Source organism: Equus asinus, chromosome 30 (assembly GCF_041296235.1).
Source record: "Equus asinus isolate D_3611 breed Donkey chromosome 30, EquAss-T2T_v2, whole genome shotgun sequence".
NCBI classification, from domain to species: domain Eukaryota; kingdom Metazoa; phylum Chordata; class Mammalia; order Perissodactyla; family Equidae; genus Equus; species Equus asinus.
In genome coordinates, this window is record NC_091819.1 from 19,293,163 (window position 1) to 19,319,875 (window position 26,713).

A 26,713-nucleotide genomic window follows, 5' to 3' on the forward strand; every position below is an offset into this window, starting at 1 on the left:
TGATGTCACTTACTTGAGGAATAAAAAAAACAAGCTCAGAGATACAGAGAACAAGTTGGTGGGGGATGGGGAGTGGGGAGATATGCGTGAAGGGGGTCAAAAGGGACAAATTTTCAGTTCTAAAATAAGGAAGTCATGGGGCTGTAATGTATGGCATGGTAAATACAGTTAATAATACTGTATTTGCAGATTTGAAAGTTGCTAAGAGAACAGATCTTAAAAGTTTTCATCACAAGAAAAAAATTTTGTAACTATGTACGGCAATGGATGTTAACTAGACATTGTGGTGATCGTTTAGCAATATATAAAAATATTGAATCATTATATTGTACACCTGAAACTAATATAACATATGTCAATTATCTCTCAACAAAAACATTTTTTAATTTCATGATTTCTTTACTTGATGAATGCTGTGAATCTTAGGAAACACCATGCTTAGTCAAACGCGTTTACTGAGCATGGCAAGCACAGTGGACTTACATCTACTCCCATTACGTCCTTTCTCAAAAAAAAAATCTCTAGCAGTGGTTTGCTCTCAGTAAACTGCTTGATGGATAATAGTTTCAAGTGCAAATAAATTTTGGCCTACAGATGGAGATCCAAACTAGAAAATTCTAGTGGTCAGAGCTATGGTGAAACCGTGTGACTCAATATCATCCATTAATAGATCAACCAAGACTAAATAGCATAGATTTATGTCTTAAATGGTGCTTCTCTCATCTGGCTGCTCCTCCCTCACTTTGTCCTGACTCTTACTATCACCAGAACACACTGGAAACTACTTGTAATTGCTGAAAATAGGAATAATGACACTACTAGTCCAATAATAATAGCAGCCATTATTTACTCAACACTTACAGAGTCCTCTGTGATTAGTGCTTTTTTAAACATGATTTTATTTAATCCTCACTGTAAGCTTGAGAAGTTGATAACATTACCTACTTTACAGATGAGAAACCAGAAGCTTGGCAAGTAAGACAAATTGCCAGTGGCTACACAGCTAGTAAACAGCAGTTCCAGGAGTCAAAGCCAGGTACGGCTCACTCTAAAGCCTATGCCCTCCAGGAGAATGCTAAGTTACCTCCCAAAACCTTCCTCCTATCCCAACATTACCAGTGTCTGAAAATATCTATAGCCGTCCTTCGGGACCCCTTCCTGAACTCAGTGCTTACAAGAACACGTGTCCTTATCAGCTCTCATTCACCTGCAGGGCAGGCTCTGCCAGCCAATAACTAAAAACAAGATGGTGGCAGGAAGAGGTCAAAGATCTGGTGGGAGTTCCTAAGGCCACAGACAAGAAGAAATCCCATTTTTATCTCTCACGGGCCACCACGACATGGGCAGTTCCTCCAGCAGAGTCCTCAGCCAGAGCTTTTGGGCTGGGGAGGCCTTTGCCTCCTTCTGCTCCCAATTGTATAGTTTGTTGCTCCAAATGCCCCTCTGTGTGGTAGATCCAAGACCAGGGGCTCACCAAGTAGCCAACCCTCACAGGACAGCAAAGTACAGGCACGCTCTCATCTGTCAGCATTTCCCTCTAGTCCTCAAAACTCTGAGGACGACGTCAACAAGTCAAGGTTACAGAGCACTTTACCACAGCAAGTGTTAAGGTAGTATTCTCTGGATATTACCATCGGGATACTGGTGGCCCCCAGAAGGACCTCACTATTGTGGCATCATCTGAAGTCGGTTGTTAGCTGATTGAGGACATTCACAGGCTCCAAGTGATGGCCACTGCTGAGAAAACTGATCATCCATGCCACCGCTTAAATGCTCAGTGAGAAAGGAATGGAAAAATATCCAAGGGATACGATTAAAATGTAGTAATTTCCCCCTTAAATTTTACCCATTTTTCACACCTACTATTCCATTCTTAAGGCCAGAGCTGTTGCAAACCATGCCTTACTGAAACATAAAAGCAGAATGGTACACACTTGGGATTTTGTATCCTTTTGCACAAAATAGGTAGCTTTGTTCTGACCTAAATTATAACATAAGCAGAATTTTCCTCTCTCAAAAAAGCGGAATGAGAAAAAAGGCGAAAACAATCTTGTAAAAAAGAGAATGAGAATAAAGAAGAAATCATTTTGGAGAACTTTCCCTTTGATATTTGAATAAACCGTCTTAAAGAGGAAAAAAATAGAATTACTTCAGGATTGTTTAGTTTAACTTAACTAATGTTAATTGAGAACCTACAATTGTTGAAAGAATAAACATGATTATAAGAAATGACCCTAAATACTAAAGGTTAGTGGGAAAATCTAATACAAACAGTTTTGATATGACATAGTAATTAATAAGATAGGTACACACAGGGTGCTATTTTTCCATCAGCTGGAGTTGTTTCCTGACATTAAACAGTATTCTCAGGCCACCTGAGTTGTCATTCAGTAAATCTTCTTTTACCTACCTTGTACCATATGGAACCTATTTGGATAATATATATAGGAAACAATTTGCATATACATCTGGTCTTTCACCTTTCCAGCAATTATCACCATAATTAAATAATTAATTGCACATCCCCGGAGGGCAGAAAAACTGCTGATTTGTTTGTCTCACATCAAGCAAAACACCTGGTCCAGGATACCTGCCCTACAACAGGCTCTCGCATGTGGAATAAATGAGTGAACATCCAAAAATATACAGCCCAACGACCGGGCTTCCTCGATGCAATCTCCAATATTCACTAGATTACACACAGCTTTTAGTTAAACACAGTTTCACTCCAAGCCACAGAAAGAAGTTACAGACCAAAGAGTCATAAAACAAAAACTCTGAAGTATTTGTATTAAACGAAAATCCTAGAGAACAGAGAGAAATTAAATCCACAGACTATTTAAAAGCCATTTCATGCCATAGTTTCTACTTTTTCCCCTCACCAAACTAATGTTTTTAATAAATGAGAATATAATCCATTTTAACTTGGCAATCCTTCTCTTTTTTACTGCGATCCTGTAATAGAAGTGCTGATTTACAATGAAATCGACAAAAGGAAGACAGCACAATGAAGGAGGACAGCATTCAGTCTGTATAAACAGGATTATCAGTTTTTTAAAGCAAAAAATGACTGGGTTCAAACAAAACATTTCCATTGAAAATATGATTCGATTATTCATTTCCGAAGAGTTTAGCATAGTGATGAAGAGAAATGGGTCTGGAGTCAGGCTGCCTGGCTGGAACCCTGGCACTGCAACTTATTAGCTGTGTGACCTTGGGCAAGTTAACCTGGGTCTTCCTAGCTTCCTACAAGTGGAAAACGATGTGAGGATAGTACTACTTCAAAGAGCTATGTTCAACTGTCACCCGAGTGCACGGAGGGGCCTTCTCTGACCACCAATTCTAAAACAGCCTCCCACTAGTTTCTCTCCACCCTTTAATTCCCCTTTATTTTCTTCGTATCACTTACTACTATCTAAAATTATTTTTAAAAATTATTTGTTGTCATATGACTTCCCCCATAGGAGTAAAAATCTTGTCCGTCTTATTTACCTCTATATCCCTGGTGCCTAGAAAGTACCCAATACACCCAAGCAGGAACACAATAAATATTTGTTGAGTAAATGGATGAATAATATACAACAGAGAGAGAGGTATTCTGTAAACATTCGATAAATGTTAGCCATTATTATTCAAATAAATAATTCAGGCTTTTGTGTTCTTTCTTTAAAGAATTTCCGTCACCCTCTTTGAAGGTTTCATTTACTATTCACCAAAATCAAGAATTACATTAACTTCTTCCTTCCACTGTTAGGAGCTGCCACTGGGACAGATTATTTCATTTAAGTCCATCTCAGACATTTGCTGGGCACCATACTAGGAACACATTTCTGTAGATACAGCAGTGAAAGGCAGTCCAGTTAGCCAAGAGACTTGCATCTTAGTTTAGTGCCTGCCTCTGGCCAAGTTTCCTACTTAAAGGCACTATGAGGAGAAAGGAGGATATGTACAGACCATAATTGAGTTAGGGGAGGTGGGAGTTTGTAAAGGGTGCTGACCACTTACTGGAGATCTCCACATAGTTCTATGTGGACCTTCAAATTCCTTGACTCATTATGGCTACAACTCTACCTTAGCTACTTTTTTTCTTGATAACACTATCACCAAAAGGCAAACTGGGTTACTGCCTAGGTTCTCAAATTTAAGCTGGTTAGATGCTTCTGAATTATTCCCAAATAAATAGAAGTTTACACAGGTCCTCAGCAAACTAAGGAAAATATATTTGTGTATGTAAATGTACATACACGTTAGTATAAGATTGCCAAAAGTTCACTCTCAAAAGGACCATCCCTTATTTTGAGGCTGTGTCCTTCTACTCATTTTGGTGTTAAACTGTCCTTTCTTTAAATAAGTAATTATGTTGACAGCTCATGGTGAGCTTCTCCCCACTTAATTGACAAACAAAAAGTTGGCAACAGCATCCCATTCCCAAAAGGTTTTTATTTTTGCTTATTTGTTTAATTTTTACAAATTTTATCAGTGAGATTCTGAAATCCAGAACATCTAGAAGTAAACAGAACACAATTAACAGCTGCCTGGCCAAACTCCAAATGCAGAATACTTGGTCTTTTATTCATTGACACAGTGTCTCCTCATTCACGTAAGCCCAATTTTCATTAACCATTGTCTACTATTTCAGTAGATCTTAATTATAACTCAGATAATATTAACAAAATTTTTCTGACCAGGTGTTTGAAAACGGTATGGACCTTTCCCGAAAATGCTTAAGTCTTGTCATGCACTGACATAAACACTATAACCAAACTGTGCTCTTGACTTTGTTGTGTGTGACTTTTTTACTTTTCACACATCCTCTCTAAGTAAGTCTTGTCATAGACAAGCTGAGAGCATTGAGAGTATTCATTTTGATGTGGTCAACTCCTGTCCCCAATATCTTGCACTGGAATATTCAAAGCTTTCTTCAACCTCAAAATCTCTAATCCACTGACCCTTCCCCATTCTCACTACCATTCAACCCTGTCGTGTCCTCACTTATCTCTTTCCTCAGGTGATATGCCATGATCCTTTATTATTCTACTCCCTTGTAAATATCCTTAACTCCCCTCCTTTCCATCCCTCTTCAATATTTCCTTGGCAAACCCTTACCATTGTGAAACCCACGCATGCCCCTACTCCACACCTGTACAGCTCAACATTGTTAGAGACACATATACAAATGGGCTACCTGATTTCACTTACATTGTTGGCCACAAATCCCAAATGAGGACTCAACAGCAGCTGACAATCCTCTACACTTTGGGTACATTCACTTTACTCTAAAACTTTCATTTCATGAAAGCTTTCTCCTCCCTCGTCTTACATCCCCATTTGCCAACTGATGTTTTGTTTTATAGCTCATTAATAATACAAAACAATCGGAGAGTCACTCAGTTATTCACCCACATCAAAACTACAGCCTATCCACAACCTTCATGAGATGTCCCTGCTGTTATCAAAAACCAAAACCACCTCCCATGCTGTGGATCCTTCAGTCTCACCTTTTCAACGGCTTTGCTCCTGCACTTACTCTTGCTCACCTGCATCGTCAATTACTCCCTCTCAGATGGACTTCGTCCAATAGCACATAAACATACACTTGTATCTCATCTTAAAAGAGAAAATTCTCCCATGACCATATGTCCCCTTCCAACTATGGGTCTACATCTCTGCTTCCCTACACAGAAAAAGTTCTTAAAAGAAGTTTTTGTAGTTGTTTGTAAGTTGCTGTCATCACTTCTCAGTCTTTGCTTCAACCTACTCCAACCAGGTTTGCTTCCACTTTCCACTAGTCTTATCAAGGTCACCGGTTACTTCTATGTTGAAAAACCCAGCAGCTCCATCTGACACAGTTGACCCTTCTTTCTTTATTCTCTTGGCTTCTGCAACACAACGCTCTCCAGATTTCCTCCTAATCTACTAACAGTTACTTCAGTGCTCTCTGCTCCTCCCTCTCTAGTGCCAATGTTGGCATCCGCCAGGGCCCTGTTCTGAACACTTCTTTCTATTTTATTCATCTTTTCAAACAGCTAGCTTTCGATGTTACTAATTTCTCTCATTTTTCTTTGATTTATTTCATTAATGTCTGCTCTAATTTTCTTTATTTCTTTCCACTTTCCTTTATGTTTAACCTGTTCTTTAAGTTGCAAAACTGACCTGAACCTGTTTAGTTTTCTTTCTAAAACTAGCTGATTAATTTTTACTCCCTTATTTCCTAATATGTACATTCAGGGTAATAAATTTTCATCTTAATTTTACTTTAGCTGAAATATTCTACATATGTTCAAAGAAAAGAGTGTACTCTGTCTTGAGGATACAATTCTACACATTTCCACTGAATAAAATTTATGCTGCTTGTTCAAATTGTGTTTATTCTTACTAATTTTATTTCTGTTTGCTTCATTACTTTTTAAAAATCTGTTTCATGCTTTTAAAAATTGTCTCCATCAATTTTTTTGATAAATATGTCAAATTTCTTGTTTTGTATATTTGGAGCTATGTTGTTACATACTTACAGACTCAGTAACATAGTTCCTTGTGAATAATATCTTTGATTATTTAGGATAATGACTTTATCTCTAATAACACCCTTATCTTGCTGGTCTGATATTAATGTTAATATGCTAGATTTTTATGACCTTTTTTCAACCTTTGTCATTAAGCTGTAATGACTTTTAAATAGCTGAAGTTAGGTTTTATTAGTTTTTATACAAACTGAGAAACCATTTCTATAGGAGAGTTTAATTCTCTTATATTTATTTTGTGATTATTTCATCTAATTTTTTTTTCCTTTTCCTCCTTCTACAAGATTTAGTTTAATTTTTATCCCCACTCCAAGCTGGTAAACATTTTCTCTTAAATTTTAAAATGCATAATATGCTGAAAAAAAATAATCCATTTTCTATCCTGCTTCCCAGTAACACAAGACCTCAGAAGTTTTAGCTCCAATGTTTCCCCTGTCATCTTCCATGTTATTCTTATCTAGCAAGTTTTGTTCACTTTTTTCCCCAACATCTTAAAAATAAGCAATTGCTTTTTGTTGCTTTATAGTCAGTGTTTACTTATATTTATCAACCTGAAATTTCTTTGCTTATTTTAATTCATGCATCCAACTCCTTTCTTCTAGATTCAATTTCCTTCTTCCTGAACTACATTTTTTTGGTGGTTCAAGAAGAAAGGGTAGGCACAGGCCGGCTGGCAGCACACGAGGGCAGGGGTCAGAAACCGGTTGGAGGGTGAGCGCTCCTGTGTTCTAGGAAGATTCTTCACTCACTATGTCGACCAACACAGATGTATCTCTTTCTTCATATGATGAAGATCAGGGATCTAAACTTATCCAAAAAGCTAAAGAGGCACCATTGGTCCCCATTGGAATGGCAGGGTTTGCAGCAATTGTTGCATGTGGATTATATAAATTGAAGAGCAGGGGAAATACTAAAATGTCCATTCACCTGATCCACATGTGAGTGGCAGCCCAAGGCTTTGTTGCGGGAGCAATGACTCTTGGTATGGGCTATCACATGTATCAGGAATTCTGGGAAAAACCCAAACCTTAGAAGAAGAGATGCTGTCTTGGTCTTCTTGGTGGTGCTTGCTTTAGTTACACATCTCATATTGAGGTTATATGTTTATGTTGAAAATAAATCATTTGGGTCAGACAATAACATGGTAATTTGAATATTGGCTTCCTTTCTTGCAGGCTTGATTTGCCTGGTGACCAGATTACTAGTAACTAGTTCACTAACTTAGGTCATTCAGGGGAGTCAAATTAGCACAAAAGAAACATGTCACTTTTAAATGCACTTGATAGTGGTAAAATGTCTACCTTCTTCAACCCTTCTGATGAAATTAGTTCTGAAGAAGACAACACACCAATCCTGGAGTACTCCCAGTTGCTGCAGAATATCACATGCTTTTGATGTTATGTAGGAATCCTATTTACCCCAGTTAACTTTTCTGCCTGCCATGTGGACTGATTGAGTGCTTTGGTTTTTAGGGCTAGTTGGCCCTTGAAGAAGAACCCTTTTAGAACAGTGCATGGAATATAACATCGTAAGCCTCCCCACAATGGATACTGTGTGTGTATTTAAACCAAACCTAAAAAGCTGATAACAGCTACTTAGAAGTACTATTTATTTCAGAATCAAACTCGTAAACATAAGAGTAACTTAATTACGGATCCCAGTTTAGCTCTTTCGTAATTGCAGAATTTTATTTTTGCTGCTGTTATAGTAGAATAATTTTTAAATCTCATCTTGAAATAGAAATATGTATTTTCACTGCTAATGCAAAAGTAAATGAAAAACACCTTTTAAATGTGTGCAGTATATTTATTTTCTCTGTAAGGATCATAAATGTTAAACTCAACAAATTACCTACAATGGAAGTGATTAATTTATGAGCAAGCTGGTTTGGTCAGGTATTATACACAGGTTTTGGTATACTACAGAATGCTTTATTGCAGTTGTAAAATTCTCTTGTCTAACCTGGATTTACATTCCATGGTGATAACATGGTAAATGTAGTGTTATTAAAGTAAGTGGACACAAAAAAAAAGAAGAAGAAAGGATATGTAGGTAGAAAAGATCTCAGTCTTTATTTCTCTGGAAATACATTTATTTTGTCCTTATTCTGAAAGGATCATTTAGTTAAGAGAATTTGAGGTTGATGGTTATTTTCTCTCACATTACGTAAAGATATTATCCCATTTTTTAATATATTATTATTGCTGATGAGAACTCTACTGTCCATCTAACTGTTGTTACTTTGGAAAAAGTGTTTTCTCTTTGACTGCTATTCAGATTTTCCTCCTATTTTGAGTTTGCGATTCCACTAGGTATGGATTTCTTTTTATTTATTCTACTAGGTATTTGGTGTGCCTCAATCTGAAGACATATCTCTTCAATTCTCGATAAGGCTCAGCCATCATCTTTTCAAATAGCGCCTCTCAAAGATTTCCTCTATTATCTCTTTCTGGAATGTCTATTAAATCTATGTCGTACTTTTTCATTCTATGCTCCATATTTCTTAATTGCTCTTTAATATCCTCAACGTCTATTTCTCTATGATTCATTCTAAGTCATTTCCTAAGATCTATATTCAAGTCCATCAAGTCTATCTTCGGCTAGCTATGATCTGCTCCTTAACCATTCTACTAAGTTTTCAATTTCAGTGACTACATATTTCATTTCTAGAATTTCTATTTAGCTCTCTTCCTAACCAGCTTATTTCTTTTCACTCTTTCATTATGATTTTTATTTTTGCCTTTAAAAAAAATTACTTTAAACAAATTTATATTTTCATTTATTTCAAATTGTTCCATTCTTTCCACTTCTTGGGGTGGTATTTCTCTTGTTTTTTGCATTTATTAATTCTCCCCAAAGACAGTTAGTTCCCTCATGTAATCCATAGTGGGGTTTTTTTTGGTGATAGTCCTATGAGCTCCAGATTTTGATTGTAATTCTACTAAGCACTTTTTCATCTGTTTCTACCAGAGTCTGCCAAAGTCATGAAACTACTTTTATGTTAATTTCTCAGTTTAGGGTTTCTATTCCAGACACGGCACAGAGTTAGAGTAACTTTTTCCTCACTTTAAGTTTAAGCCTTAGGTAGATGGCAAGCTTCCTTGTCAACTCCTTCAAGCAAGAAGAAGAGTTTTTCCTAGTTTTATTTGCATGGAGATGTAGCCATCTAGGCTTCGAGCCTCATACAGGAGGCTCATTTCTGCTCCCCTAGCACAGGTGGTGTTGATGCCACATCTGCCGTCCCCCTGAGGGTTCCATACTTGACAATGCTTACACTAGATCCAAAAGCACTGAGGATTGTCACGCTGTTGGCTGTGCTCACCATTCTGGCTTTGATTTCTCTTCATTCCTGCCTCCTTTAAAGCCAAAGTTACGTATTTTAATTATATTTAAGCCTATCTACACGTTTGCGGCAAGAAGGAAGGAACCATGTCAACTCAGTCCACCACAGTACTGTACTCGCCTCTTTTTTATAGCTACACATTTTCCCTAGGTGAATTTACTCAGTCATGTGACTTTCAACACTATCTGCCCCATATGACTCCCAAAACTTTATCTCCACTGTAACTCTTCCTTGAATTTCCCTCTAACAAAATTTATATCCAGAATATATTTTTAAATACTCCTACAAATTAAGAACTTAAAGACAACCAATCCAATTTTAAAAATAGGCAAACGATTTGTACATACACGTCACAAAAGAATACACACAAATGGCCAATAAGCCTACTAAAAAAGTATGAAAATGTAAATTGAAAATTACAAATGAGATACCACTACATATACCAACTAGAATGCCTAAAATAAAAAACACTGACAACACCAAATGTTGGTGAAAAGCTGCAACAGTCAGAACTCCTGTACACTGTAGGTGGGAGTGTAAAATGGTACAACTACTTAGGAAATATTTTGCCAGTTTCTTAAGAAGTTAAAAATATGCCTTTGCTAAGACCCAACAATTCCACTTCTACGTGTTTCCCCAAAAGAAATGAAAATATAAGTCCAAAAAGACTTGTACAAAAATGTTATAACAGCTTTATTCCTAATAGCCCCAACTGGAAAGCACCCAAATGTTTATCAACAGGAGAGTGGATGAACAAATTTTACTATATTCATACAAAAGAATACTATTTGGCAACTAAAATGAGTAACTTGATACACACAACATAAATGATTCTCACACCCAAGATAAATGGAAGAAGTAAGGAAAATGCACTGCTTGATTCACTTATATGAAGTTCTAGAACAGGCAACTCTAACCTACAGTGACAGAAATAAGAAGAGTGCTGTCTATTTGGGGGAGTGTGCTGATTTGAAAAAGGCAGAAGTGAACTTCCTGGGATAATAATGGATGTGTTCTTTATCTTGAGTGGGGGTGGTATATATTTTTATCAACTCATTGAACTGTCGTGCCAAAATCTGTGCATTTCCCTGTATGTAAATGTTATCTCAATTTAAAATAACTACCCGTCAACCTTTTACTTAACTGTGACTCAAATGCCTGGTTTTTATGGGATCGTTAGATGTTTAGAAAGCTGAACACTAAATATATACATCCAGTTGTTCTAAATATACAAGGAATAAAAATATATAGATTTTTAGCCATTTTTTAGAAGACACAGACTATGTTCAGAGGCATTTCATTTGCCAAAGCTACTGTTTTGAACACTGTCCAAAATTTATAGAGAAAAACATCTCCTATGTGTTATCTGAACAAATTGTACAAAACCACTGCCTTGCAAGAGTAGTTCTCAAAAGCCAATACCTTCTAAATGCACATCGCCAATTAACATTGATCAAAAAGAGCTCAAACCATCAGAAGCCAGGAATACCCTCATCCTCTTTGGTCACACACAGAGTCACTTATTAACCCTAGCCAGGTTGCTGTGTTGTACAGCTCCAGGGCATACCTTTCACGTTCCAATCCATGCGAATGATGCCCCTGGACTTGTACACAGTCACACTCAGTGGCCCTGATCTCAGCTCTTCCAAATGGGTAGTTAAACTGAGGCAGCAATTGATATGACTTTATATAAGCAACATAGATCAGCTTGGAAAGTTAAATGGTCAATACTATTTAATTGGTCGTACCGGTCATACGAGTAATAACAACAACTTCTCTGTACTCAACTTTACTGTGGTGGTTTGTACCGTCAACTTAGCTAAGCTGCAATGTTTCCCCCAAATTCCCTTCCCTATATGGTTGTGAGTTATCACCGGCCATGAGAAATTGGGCAATATTTGGAAGACAGACCGTTATGCCCTGGATCTCAGTCAGGTGCTTTTACACCTCACACTGTGACTTGAATCAAAATATAGTCACAGACTTGAGTTAGTTCAAAGACCTAGAGTCCCCTGAATGAAGGGAAGGCTACGTCCCTGAGGAAAGACAATGCTTTATACCCCAAAATGCATACTGTAAATCTTCCTCCTAGCTTTCTCGTAAAGGGAGTTGTGGCAGTTTACTAGGGTGACTACACATTGGAGATGTGGGGAAAAAATCCAAACTAACGATAACTCCTGAAGACCCAAAACTCCACTGCGTTCCACTAGTCAGAGCAGGAGCTTAAGCCAATCAGATGATCAGTGAACTTGTGGACTAGGCCCATTTCACAGTGGAACCAGTGGATCCCCAAATCTGGCCTGTGGTTACTTCCCCAGTTCTGGAATACACACACTCAGCACCTGCCAGAACCTTCACACTGGTTTCCTGGCCTGCGAGTTAATATAGGGGCTATTATACTGGAAAAGGGCAGGTAGAAGCTATGAGAACTACATGGTCTTACCAAAATAGTAAACCAAAAGCAATATTGCCTCCTGGAGGGATTACAGAGGGTAGTGTCACCATAAAGACGCAGCCCACACATCTCCACTCACCATTTGGCCTGTGCAGAAGACAGATAAATCCCAGAAAGTGACAGTAAGTTATCAACACCTACTCAGTTGGTAATTCCAATTACAGCTACTATTCTAGATGTGATTTCCTTGCTGGATCAAATCAACATACCCCCTGGCACCTGGTGTGCAGCTCCTGCGCTGGTAAATGCCTTTTTCTCTATACTGGTTAGTAAAGAACATCGGAAGCGGTTTGATGCTTCATTCACTATGCCACTTCGGGGCTATTTCAGACCTCCAGCCTTACGTCATAACCTAGTCCAGGGTTTCAACCTCAGCACCATAGACATTTGGGGCCAAATACTTCTTTGTTGTAGGGGACTGTTCTGTGCATGATAGCTTGTTTAACAGCATCCCTGGCCTCTACTCATTACATACCAGTAGCACCCCGCCCCCAACTTGTGAAAAAGAAAAACATCTCTGGATGTTGCCAAATGTCCTCTGGGAGACAAACTGCCCCCAGTTAAGAACCACTGATCTAGTCCACAGGGACCTTCATCACTTTTCCTTCCACAGGACATCACACTGGTCCATTATGTTGATGATATTATGCTGACTGGATCTGGCGAGAAGTCACAACTACTCTAGACCCCTTGATAAGATACCTGTGTGCCAGAGGGTAGGCAATAAATACCACAAAAATTCAGAGGCCTGCCTCCTCAGTGAAATTCCTAGGAGTCTAGGGGTCTGGGATGTGTCAAGATCTCTCTTCAGGGTGAAGAACAAATTGCTGCATCTGATCCCTCCTACCCTTAAGAAAGGGACACCAGGTACATGGACTTTGAAGGTAACATAGACTTCATCACCATTACAGGTAATCCGAATGCCTGCCAATTTTAAATGGGGGCCAGAAAAACAGGGATCTGGAACAGGTCTAAGGCTGTCATCAAGCTGCTCTGCCACGGAAGCCAGAAAACTCACAGGCGCTTGCAGCATCTGTGGCAGAGAGAGATCAAGTATTGAGCCTTTGGCAGGCTCCTATATGTAAATCATGGTGCAGACTTTCAAGATTTTGGAGCAATGTTACGCCATCCTCTGCAGATAACCACTCTCTTTTGGGGAAACAACTTCTAGCTTGCTGTTGGACCCCAGCAGAGACTAAATAGTAGACCACAGGCCACCAAGTTACCATTCAATATGAGCTTCTTGTTGACCTGGGTATTGGCTGATCCATCAAGCCAAGAAGTTGGGCATGTGCAGCAACGTTCTACCATTAAAAGGAGTAAGGCTTGAGCAGGTCCTGAAGGCATAAGTTAAGTTGCACGTGCAAGTGGCTAAGATGCCCCAGGCCCATACTCCTGCTACAGTGCTTGTCCTGTCTAAATCCACACCTATGGCCTCAGGGTGAGTTCTCAGTTGATACAGGAATAAAAAAATTCAAGTTTACAGGTGGTTCTGTACAATATGCTGGTATCACCCAAAAGTGGATAGTTGTAGCACTACAGCCCCACTCTGGAGTAGCTGAAGGAAGAATGGTGAAGAGAAAATTCCCCAGTGGGTGGAACTTTAAGCACTGCACCTGGTTGTTTATTTTGCTTTGAAAAAGAGAGAGTGTGAAGCATGGATCTAGAGATCCACAGACTGGTGCTAATGATTTGGCTGAATGATCAAGGACCTAGAAGGAACATGGTCTGAATATTAATGACAAGGAAGAAGTATGTGAATAGGTCTCGCTGAATGATCACAGCATGTGGAGATAGTTGTGTCCCATGTGAATGCTCACAAAGATGACTCATGCTGTAGATATCAGTCAGCCTCTTTCTCCAGCCATCCATCTTCCTAGCAATATAGACTAACATTCACCAAGGCTCATCTGTCAATTGCATAGAACAATACTGAGCTGGCCAAATGACAGCACAATTCCCCAGAGGAGGGGGTGAGGCTAGCCAATTACCTGGTAGCAGGTTGATTATACTGGGCTACTTTCATCATAGAATGGGTTGATCTCACTGGAATAAATACTTGCTGTAGATATGAATTTACCTTCCCTGTCCATAATGCTTATGCAAAAACCACCATGGGTAGACTTACAGAATACATTTCTCACTATCACGGTATTCCACACAGCGTGGCTGCTAAGCAAGGAACTGACTTTACAGCAAATGAAGCATGGCAGTGGGCTCATGCTTGAAGAATTCACTGGTCTTATTATATTTCCCAATACCCTGAAGCAGCTAGCTTGATAAAACAGTGGAACAGCCCTTTAAAGATTCTGCTATGATGCCACCTGGGTAACAACACCTTGCAGAGCACTCTGAATCAGTGACTAATACATGGTGCTATTTCTCCCACAGCTAGGATTTGTAGTCCAGGAATCAAGAGAGAGAAATGGGGGCCAGCCTGGTGGCACAGCAGTTTAGCTCACACATTCCGCTTTGGGAGCCCAGGGTTCGCCGGTTCAGATCCCAGGTGCAGATCTATGTACCACTTGTCAAGCCATGCTGTGGCAGGCGTCCCACATATAAAGTAGAGGAAGATGGGCACGGATGTTGGCTCAGGGCCAGTCTTCCTCAGCAAAAAGAGGAGGATTGGTGGCAAATGTTAGATCAGGGCTAATCTTCCTCAAAAAAATTTTTAAATAATAATTTAAAAAAAAGAGATAGAAATGGGTCCTCTATTACCCTTAGTGATCCACCAGTGAATTTCTTCTTTCTAGTCTCCACAACTTTGGGTTCTGCTACTGTAAAAGTCTTAGTACCTAAGGGAGGAATGCTTCCACCAGGTGTCAGAGTAATGGTCCATTAAATTGCAAGTTGAGACTGCTTCATGGCAGTGAATCAATAGGCAAAGAAGGGGATTATTATACTGGCTAGGGTGACTGATCCTGACTACCACTGGGAAATTGGGTTGCCCTTACATAATGGCTTAAGAAGGAGTATGTCTAAATGCAGGAGATCCTCTGGGGGCACCTCTTATTACTCCCATGTTCTGAGATAAGTCAATGGAAAATTACAACAACCCAATACAGGCCAGACTTCTGATGGCCCAGACTCAGTAGGAATGAAGGTTTGGGTTACCTCACCAGGCAATGAATTATAATCAGCAGAACTGTTTGCTAAAGGCAAAGGGAATACGGAATTAGTAGTAGAAAGAGGTAATTACAAATACCATCTATGACCAAATGACCAGTTGCAGAAACAAGGACTGTAATACTTATGAGTATTTCTTCCTTATTCCGGTATGAATATACCTGTGTATATATTAACAAATTCTTTCTTACTTTTTATTCCCCTTCCCCATTTCCCTATCACCCAACATTAAAGTATTAACATCAGCTAACTTTTTATGTTAATATTGAAGTTACAGGATACAAAAAGGAGTGTGTGACTCAGAAGAGATATGAACATCACCCAAAAGATGAATAAAAGGACTTTATATCATCTTTTGAGGAGAGAGTTAGCATGTTTTTGGTACACCTAGGATAGCTGCATCGTGTTAGGAAAAGGATAATGTTGTTATTATCTTTATTTGGAAGTTAAGTATGGATAAGAGAAGCGTAGCCACATCTCATGCTTAAAAGGGATGGCGAAGGCAACATGGGATGGGCTGTGATGGCTTCTAGTACGTTAACTAAGCTGGAACTATATTTCCCAGAATTCCCTTCCCTCTATGGTCCTAAATTAGTATTGGCCATGAGAGAAATTTACACAAGACTTGAAAGGCAGAACTGAAAAAGTGGCTATTTATATGCTCTGAAGGTCAGTGCAGGGCCAGACACAGCTGCAGCTCACACCTGACCCAGATGATCTGTTGACACATCTTGTGCACATGGAGCAGCAGCCAGGCTTCGCAGCTCCTTCAGCTCCCACTGGATCACCTGCTTCAGCTGCTCTGAATCCTGATCCAGGTGCACGTGCAGCTCTATGATGAAGGGCATCAGCTTGTCCTGCAGCCACCCATCTTAGAGGGTGGAAAGCAGTGAGAGAGAGAGACGAGATCCCGTTCGTGCTCAGAGATTCCAAAGTGTCTTCTTCTCCCTCACTTCACATTCCTCTTTCCTTCCTGACTAATGGCCTGGTGGATTTCAGCCTCTTAATACCAGACTCCAAAGCAACAACCATATACAGAATGCTTAACCAGCTCCCACAATTGTGTCATTTCAATCGCAGAGTAAAAGCCTTAATCTATATTGCTCGCAGGATTCTATTTCCCCGACTAAACTCAGATGTAATAATATAGTAAGATTGCAATGTTCTTACTTTTAAAAGGTAGTTGAACGTGGGATTGTATTTCTAATTTAAGTCACTATTACATAAACTTGACTAAGGTGAAATTAATTCCTCTGAATAAAAAAAATACCTATCAAACATTATTTTTAGAAAGATGAAGACAAATGCAGTTCCTTAAAGAGAAGGAGGACAAATACAGAATTACAAGAACTTTCCATAACTCCACCAAAACCTTGCCCATCAAGCCATTATCTATAATTTCTCAGGGGCAAAATATAAGCATTATGATTCAGAAAAGACAACAGAAGAACATTATATTCCAGCATACACGATGACATTACCAAATTATCTTCAGCTTGTAAATGCCTGACTTAAGATCTGCCTTTATATTTGGGTTCAGTAAAATCAATGCAGTCTCAAGAGAGATCCCATTAGCATGTTTAAAGCATTAATCAATCAAGTATATTTGTACTCAGTCAGAAGGATGAATATACTGACATGAAGAAAATGGTAAGCATGGGAAAAAGGCAAGACCAAAGAACATGAGTTTAGTTGTATATTTTCATCACCGTGGGCTAGGAGAAAATACATTCTGATGGGCAACTGTGAATTTTCTCATCACCCTGGTTTTGATTCTCGGTTTCTTTGGTACCATTACTGAACACCTACTTTTGCAAAGTATGTTATATACACCTAATAACTTAAAACCAACAACCCACCCAAGCAGGTATGTATTATACTCACTTTACAGATAAGCAAACATGTCTAATGTTATATACCTTGTAAATGGCTAAGCTGGGAATTAACCAACTCCAGGGATGTCTTGTCTACAAAGTTTGTGCTATTAAGCATGACACACCACAGGTACGTCCACTCCCACTGAGAACATCAGCGTCACTAAAGCACTATCCTCCTTGCCGCCTGCTCCGATTCCTCGTTCACCAGGCCACCTGCAGATAATCTGGCTTCCCACTCGGCTTTCTTACACTTAATACACGCATTCCAGTAAACTAGAAGGTTATACTTTGCAAAGTAAATTTAATACAATTTCCTATATTAAAATTTAATACAATTTTTATAATTTGGGGGGTATAAAAGGAACATAAATTCATGCCTTAAAATACACACATTTTTTAAAATGAAAATCACATATAATGCAGTCACCCTGAGGTAAGAACTTAAAACTTTGGCATATTTACTTCCTTTATCTAAATGTAATAACAACAACAGCAGCAGCTAACAAATAGCTTGTACCAGGAGCCAGGCCCTGTTCGAAGGGCATTGCATGTGTTCCATCATTTAAACCTGAGAACTCGATAAGGTAGGCACCATTGTTATTCCATTTTACAGATAAAGAACCTGAGGCATAAAGAAATTAAGTGGCTTCCCAAGATCACAGAGCTAATAAGGGGCAGAGTTGGGATTTGAACCCACAAAGTCTAACTTCAGAGCATGCGCCCTTAACCAAGAAGCTATACTGCCTCTACCCTGAACTGGGATGTTCAAAGGGCAATAACTCCTCTCCAGGATGCAGAGAGCGGGTGGGTGAGGCTGTATTTATTTTATTTCTAGACGCACTCCTCCCTAAAATACCCCCCAACACCCCAAAAATCTCCTCTGGGAGGGCTTTCACTACTGCTCGCCAGAAAACATTACGAGCTGACACAACTGAGTCCCCAGGGGATAAAAGAAAGCATCTGCCTAAATTATATCTAAAAATACGCTGTTAACTTCTCTTAGAAACTTTCTAGTTCTTTCACTCCCACAAGTGCAAAAACCTTACAGCAAACTCATGCTAAAAATCACAATGGATGTTTGTTCTTTAAATCATTAGATTTGATTTAATTTAACACTCTAGTAGTCAAAGCTTTATTCTAAGATCTTTGGTTCAGATATATTTAGTAAATCTAACAAAATCCAGTAATTATTCCCTAATATAAGCTAATAATCATATCAACTTAAACGTCAATACACTTTCTGAATAAATTTTTAACTCATGACTTGAACTTACAAACATGAATACGAGGGGTAGGGGAAAATCTCTCTCAAAAAGACCCTGAAAGTTCATTTTAAAAAATAGCCAGAATTTTAAAAGCAAATACTGTATCTTTAAAGGCACCTCAGATTCTTAAAATACTTCAAAAGTTTCCAGAGAATGAGTGAATCTTAATTGTATATATTTACTAACATCCATTGCGTAGCTACTATGTGCACAGCACTGTGCTAAAGTACTTTAAGAGGGAGAATGTATTCTGCTGACATATTCTTACTGTTTTGAATACAACACAGCAAGCATTTCTGCAAACTTTTGAAAACCAGTTATGCCAGGAACCATTGCTTGATTGACACACGAATCAGAAGTAGGATTCTTGGTCTCAAGGAGTTTGCAGCATCACATGTGGGAATGATTCAAGAAAACTGCATTACAGTTTGAAAGCACTATCCCAAAGTACATACAAGGTAGAATTAGAGGCATGATAAATATTCAATTCTGGCAGAATAGAAAGAGGAGTTTCCTCCTTGACATACTTTTCCCTCCCCTCGGTTTTTTTCCCCTCCTGGAGAGGGAGGTAGAAGGGAAAGGCAGAAGCCATCAACCAAGCAGGTACCAACCTTCTCCATTTAAGGCTTCCCTCCTTAGCACGTCCTTTGGGCACTAGCAGTTAAGAATGTACTAGAAAGTCAATTCTCCAGGTTTAAACAAGTGGCCACTGGTACATAATTTATTTCCCTCTAGTTTTCAGTATTTAAGCAGCAAACAGAAAGAATCTAGAGTGGCCAGAAGGATCAATGGCATAATTTACTAAGTGCTATTCAGTCAATAAATAATTTCTATACAGAAAAGTATGAAAGACAGTGTATAGGTAAGTACCAAAATGAGATATATTGTAAGTGCCAGAAGGAAGAAAGGTTAAATGACTTACCCAAGATAAACCAGCTAGTGACTCATTAGTGGCTAAATAATCTTCCCCCTTAGGTCAACTGTATTCACCACTGATGAAAATCAAAAAGACAGGAGGCCATTAAAGAATAATGAATTACCAATCCTAGCATTTCCCAAATTCTCGTCCTAGCCCCTTTATATCACCATATTCTTCTGCCCTAGGTCTGGAGGGGATCTGCTTTCCGGTCTACTAATATTTTTATGGTTACTATGGGCTTCTTTAACCTTACTTTAACCTCACTGCCAATACACGGTACCACAGTGAAATGTGTATGAGATTTCATTACAAAATGTGATCTTTTCTTAACTGGTGTGAAAGAAATAATTATTCTGACACCTGTTAAAATGGTAAGTAAGATTTTATTCAAGATTATTGCAACAGGGGTATTACAATAGGGAAGAGAGATCAATTCTGAATACAGCAAAGACAGCTGGGGATTTACAGCCAAGACACAGAGTGCGGGAGTCAGTGGATGGAAAATTACTAAGAGGAGAAATCAAGGGTCTGGGGATTCTTGCTAAACTGGCAGAACAAGATTCTTGCTGAAGGCAGGTCAAGAACTTAGACATCAAAGATGTGGGATGAGGAACCTGATTAGATACCCAGAGTGGTCAGATATCAAGGGTGGGGCAATTCTCACTAAACTGACTTTGCAGAATTCTTTGCTAAGACTGGGCTAGCAGGCCCCACGAGGACAAGACAGACACGAAGACCAAGGTCAAAGCCTAGTTGAGAAGAAGGCTCAGAGGAGCCTAACTAACGTTGGGTTAAGGAAGGAGTCTCTGTCACTAGCATTTTACCAAACTCTTCTCCCAATATGCCAAATAAAGTTTTTACAAATACCATATTAAAAGCTCTTTCATGGACCCTGAGAAAGCAGCCCACTAAATGTAAAAACTGGAGCATTTCTAAAATACGCAGGCATACGCAGAATACAAAGCTAATCATGCTGACCCTCTACTTAAACCATCCAAGGGTTACCACTGCCTCCAGGACCAGTTCTTGCTAAGGCATGTGAGGCCCTGCCTATTCTCCTGCCTGGTCCTCTCATTAAACGCTGCCACCCCCTCCTCTCAACTCCACACTCAGGGCCTTTGTGCACAATGTTCCTTCAGCCCAATATTCTCTTCTTCCCACAACTCAATTTTCCACAGAGCTCCTTGGTAAAGGAGTACTTATCTTTCAAGCCTCAGTTCAAAGGCTATGAACCTTTCTCAAGCGCTCCCTCCCACCTCCCCCTTCCTTTTTTCTCCTTTGTTCTGATCACTGAGATGACAAGGAACTGTAACTTTCGACTGCACTTGTCTCTACGTCTATCTCTCTTCAGGTTCTAAGTCCCTCCAGAGCAGGGAACAGGTTTCATTGCCTTTGTATCCCAATCATCTCCAATTGAGGTGAAACAAAGAACAAAGGAAATAAAAGCAAACCTTCTTTTGAAATTGTGAAAGCAGCACTGTTGATTCCAAAAAGAAAGGTAGTCATGCTTTAAAGATTTAAAATAAACCTGTTACTATATCCTTTACAGGTAGTTCATTAAAACTTTGGACTGGTCCTAACCTTCTGATTTGTTTACAACCTGAACTAAACTGACACGGTGCTCAAAACAGCATTAAATAATACTTTCTCAAAAGAAAGATTCAGCCTATAACCAAAGGCACTACATGGTGAACTCCTTTATTTTGCTGCTGCCCTACCAATACAGGAACCACGTAACGCTGGGGGAAAGAAGGGAATGAAATTCCTCATTACCCTTTCTACCATCTTATACCCGCAAATATTACACACATGAATCTTATTAACTCCAAGCCAGACAATGCCCTGTTATTTCCTGTTCTCTACTAATCACCTACTGAAAGGACTGATTCATCATTGCTCCCACCCCACTTTCTATAATATAACCATCAACTATAGTTCTTTTTCTCATTTTAATCGAAAGATAAGATTTATTACAATGTAATCATCACTATCATCATATAAATCAGAGTTTTCAAAAGCCTAGTCAGTGGATAGCAGCATCAGAATTACCTGGGGGTTTAGGAAAATTGAGATTCCTGGATACCACCCTAAAACTGAGTAAAAACATGGAGTGGGAGGGAGCATAGGTTAGGAAATGTGAGTTTGAAATGATCTCCCCAGCTGGTTAATAGACTCACTGTATTTGAGAATAAATGAATAAACTAGATCTTCATTTATTAAATTGTTGAGTGCCAAAATATATGGCAAATACTATGACAGGTAGTACAGGATATACAGAAGTAATGCTGGAAGCAGCACCTGACCCCAAAGTATTCCCAATTTAATTAGGCAGAAAAAGTGTACACACAGAGGAATTATAGAACAATGCTAAACTCTATGGTATAGAATGGCCTTCAAACTTTAGATCAAGTACCTCCATCTTTAAAATGTTTAAGTACAGACCACTATAGGGACAGTAACTTATAAGTTACATATGTATTACTTTACTAACACATCAGGTACATTTAAAAACATATTAAAAAGATGAAAGTTTTTGGAAACATATTAAATTTTAATAGTACAAACTTTTCAGTGATTAGTAAATCACATTATTAATACTACGAAATATAAATGTTTCTTGAATTTTTTAAATCTTGGCTTAAAAATCTGTGATACAAAGATTTGAGGGACTAATTGTAAGTTCAGTTTATGCTGATATTTCAATGGCTGTCATAGCTAAAAAACAGTACCTCAAACAAGTAAAAGTAGTGCATCATTGGCTGCATTTCTTTAATTGTGATTCTCACATTTCAATCCAATCACCAATTACGTGGAAATTTTTAATAAAAGTCATGTTAGTAGATACCTTCCCTTTTGACAATTAGCTGTTCTTGAAAACTATTATTTTAATAATTGTAACAAATGATTTGCAAAATCTACTAAGATTTTTGATCTAGAAGATTTAAAAACAGGTTAGATGCGAGAATTTCAGAAATCACACATAATTCAGGATAATCACATGAGTAGGGTAATTTTAAACACTTACTTTCAAAAAGCTAATTCCAATCTTTCTGCAGTATAATAGGCAAGATATTGTGAAGGATCCTCCAAGACAAAACACTTTTTTTAATGTATTGCTCAGCTTGAAGAAAGTAAGGGAAACATTCAAAAGAAAAATAAATTAAAAAAATTTTTTAAATCTGAAAGCTACCACAAAAGCCAGCATTTCCCTGGGGTCGAATACTTAGCACTGGACCCCTACAAGGTGGGAAAGCTGAACCTACAAACTCCCTCATTTGAGTCAGGATCCCTATAGGACACTAAAGTGTCTCAGGTCAGTAGAGGCTCCCATGAGGGGCAAACACAAATTCTCTCTAGAGGAAGTCATCCTCAATTCAGACACACCATTTCGCACAGATAAAAATCAGGCAAATATGAGTTCATCAGCAAAGACTAGCAAGTGCAAAAAGAAACAAGCCACAGTGGATGAGAATCAGGAGACACAAACAATAAAGCTATATCTCCAAGACTTCAGATAATGAAATTTCCCGATTCAGAATGTAAATAACCATATATTAAATGTTTAAGAAAAAGAAGAAGAAATCACAAAAATAAACAAAGACCAAGAGACTACTAAAAAAGCCAGACTGGTTTGAGAGAAAACCTTCGAACTTTTAGAAATGAAAAACAGAATTAATGAAATTAAAAATGCAACAGATGGAGAAAGAAACGAGAGCAGTGTGCATCTAACACTCTGACTTTGCAGGGAACTGCCCAAGGGACTGGTTTCTGTCCAGCTCAACTCAGAGTGCTGATGGAATCGGCATATGCTAGACACCTGGGGGCTGCTGAGAACAAAAAGAACTGTTCAGTGTGCCACTGCTTCAGGGGAACCACGGTACAGTAGACAGACACCAGAAGGAGCAAGAGATTACAAGCTCTTAAAAATAAGAAACCAGCAAATACTCTAATAAGGAAGCTACATGCATAAGTCCAGAGAAGACACATTTACAGAAAACGTTAGGAAGCCTTGAGAATCACCAGTTGGACTGAATGGTGAAAATCTTTTCATGTATGAAGCCAGGCCAGAAAGACTGGGAGAGGTGGCTATTTTGTTAAATGTGTGGATACCAACACAGAGTTACAAAAGACACAGGGCAAAATGGCCTAATCAAGGAAGAAAATAAATCTCCAGAAACCAACTCTAAAGAAACAGAGGTATATGCATTACCTGACAAAGAACTCAAAATAACTGACATAAAGATGTTCAATGAGCTCATGAAAATGATGCGTGAACAAAATGAAAATTTCAACAAAGAGATAAGAAATATAAAAAAGAACCAACAAATTCTCGAGCTGAAGAATGCAATAACTAAACCGAAAAATTCATTAGAGGAGTTCAACCACAGATTTGATTAATCAGAAGAAAGAATCAGTGAACCTGAAGATAGGTCATTTGAAATTATCCAGAGGAGCAAAAAGAAAAAATAATGAAAAAGAGTAAATTAAGGGACTTAGAGGATACCATCAAACGGATCAATGTACGTGTTATGGGAGTCCCAAAAGAGACAGACAAAGGGATAAAAAGCTTATTTAAAGAAAAAATGGCTGCAAAGTCCCCAAATATAAGGAAGGAAATGGACATCCAGATTCAAGAAACCCAAGAAAGGGGATTAAAGTTAAATAGGATTAGAACTCAAAACAGGGTGAATCCAAAGATGTCCACACTGAGACACATTATAATCAAATTGTCAAAAGTCAAAGACAGAGAATTTTGAAAGCAACAAGAGAAACACAACTTGTCACCTGCAAAGGAACCCCTATAAGCCTATCAGCAGATTTCTCAGTAGAAAACTTGCAGACCAGGAGAGAATGTGCTAATATATTCAAACTGCCGAAAGAAAAAAAAGAAACCTGCCAACCAAGAATGCTCAGTTCAGCAAAACTGTCCTTCAAAATGAAGGAGAGATAAAAACTTTCACAGATAAACAAAAGCCGAGAGAGTTCATCACCACCAGCTCTGCCTTACAAGAAATGCTAAAGGGAGCATTAAAGCTGAAACAAAAAAGTGCTAAACAGCAACAGGAAAGCATATGGAAGTATAAAGTGCACTGGTAAAGGGAAATATACAGACAAATACAGAGTACCATAATACTGTAATGATGGTGCATAAGTAATTTTAATTCTGGTATACAAGTTAAAAGACAAAAGTGTTTAAAAAAACTATAAAAAGGTTAATGGGTACACAGTATAAAAGATACAATTTGTGGCACCAATAATATAAAGTGTGGGAGAGGGAGAAGTCAAAGTGCAGAATTTTTTCATGAGATTAAAGTTAAGTGGTTATCAGTTTAAAATAGATTGTTATAACTATAAGCTGTTTTATGTAAACCCCATGGTAACCACAAAGAAAATACATATAGATGATACACAAAAGAAAACGAGAAAGGAATCAAAGTATGTCACTACAAAAAAATCACCAAAACACATACAAAGACAGCAAAAGATGTTAGGCTGGACAAAAGAACTAGAAAACAGAAAGCAATGAAATGGGAATAGTAAGACCTTCCCCACCAATAGCTACTCTAAATATAAATGGATTACTCTTTCCAATCAAAAGACATAGAGTGGCTAAATGGATTTTAAAGAAAATTCCAACTCTATGCTGTCTACAAGTGACTCACTTATGTTTAAGAACACACAGTCTGAAAGCGAAAGGATGGAAAAAGATATTCCACACAAATGATAATCAAAAGAGAGAGGGTGGCCATACTCATATCAGGCAAAATAGACTTTAAGTCAAAAACCGTCAAAAGAGCAAAGAAAGACGTTATATAATGATAAAAGGATCAATTCACCTTGAAGATATAACAATTATAAATATTTATAGACCCAACATCAGAGCACTTAAATAGATGAACACTGACAGGACTGCAGGGAGAAACAGACAGCAACACAATAACAGTACAAGATTGCATCACCCCACCTTCAATAATGGATAGAATATCCAGCCAGAAGATCAAGAAGGAAAGAGAGGACTTGAACAACACTATAAATTTAATGGACTTAACAGACATAAACAGAATATTTCACTCAACAGCAGCAGAATACACATTCTTCTCAAACGCACATGGAACATTTTTCCAGGACAGATCACATGTTAGGTCACAAAACAAGTCTTAACAAATTAAGAATACTGAAATCATACCAAATATCTTATCCAAACTGATGGCATCTAACTACAAATCAATAACAGAAAGAAAACTGGAAAATTCACAAATATGTGGAAATTAAACAACACACTCCTTAACAAAACCAACAGGGTCAAGGAAGAAATTAAAAGGGAAATTAGAAAATATCTTGAGACAAATGAAAATACAATATACAAAAACTTATGGGATGCAGCAAAAACAGTACTAGGAGGGAAGTTTACAGCAATAAATGCCTACACTGGGGAAAAAAAATCTCAAATAACCCAACTCTATACCTCAAGGAATAAACATAACCAAGGAGGCAAAAGACTTATACACTGAAAACTACAAAATGTTCCTAGAAGAAATTAAAGACACAAATAAATGGAAAGAGATCCTGTGTTCATGGATTGGTTAATATTGATAAAATACATACCACCCAAAAAGATCTACAGATTCAATATAATCTCTATCAAAACCCCAATGGTATTTTTTAGAGAAACAGAAAAAACAATTCTAAAATTCATATGGAACCACAAGGACCCTGAATCGCCAAAACAATCTTAAGAAAGAAGAACAAAGCTGGAGGCCTCACACTTCCTGACTTCAAAACATATTACAAAGCTACAATAATCAAAACAGTATGGTAGGGGCAAAAAGACAGACATATAGAACAATGGAACAGAATCAAGAGCCCAGAAATACACCTAGACACATATGGTCAATAGTGCCAAGAATATACAAGAGGGGAAAGATAGTCGCTTCAACAAATGGTGCTGAGAAAACTGGACATCCACTTGCAAAAGAATGAAATTGGACTTTTATCTTATACCATACACAAAAACCAACTCGAAATGGATTAAAGACTTAAATATAACACCAGAAACTGTAAAACTCCTAGAAGAAAAACAAAGGGAAAACCTTCATTACAGTGGTCTTGGCAATGATTTCATGGATATAAAACCAGAAGCACAGGAAACCAAGGAAAAAACAGACAGGTGAGGCTACATCAAACTAAAAAGCTTTTGCATGACAAA

At 38.2% G+C, this 26,713-nt stretch overlaps 1 protein-coding gene and 1 pseudogene across 3 annotated transcripts in view; one reads left to right on the forward strand and one right to left on the reverse strand.

Annotated features, from left to right (window-relative positions):
• MARK1 (microtubule affinity regulating kinase 1) overlaps positions 1-26,713 on the reverse strand; it is a 117,771-nt gene that overhangs the window by 84,505 nt on the left and 6,553 nt on the right. The gene's annotated exons all lie outside the window — the stretch shown is intronic.
• On the forward strand, positions 7,163-7,670 carry LOC139042545 (HIG1 domain family member 1A, mitochondrial pseudogene; annotated as a pseudogene).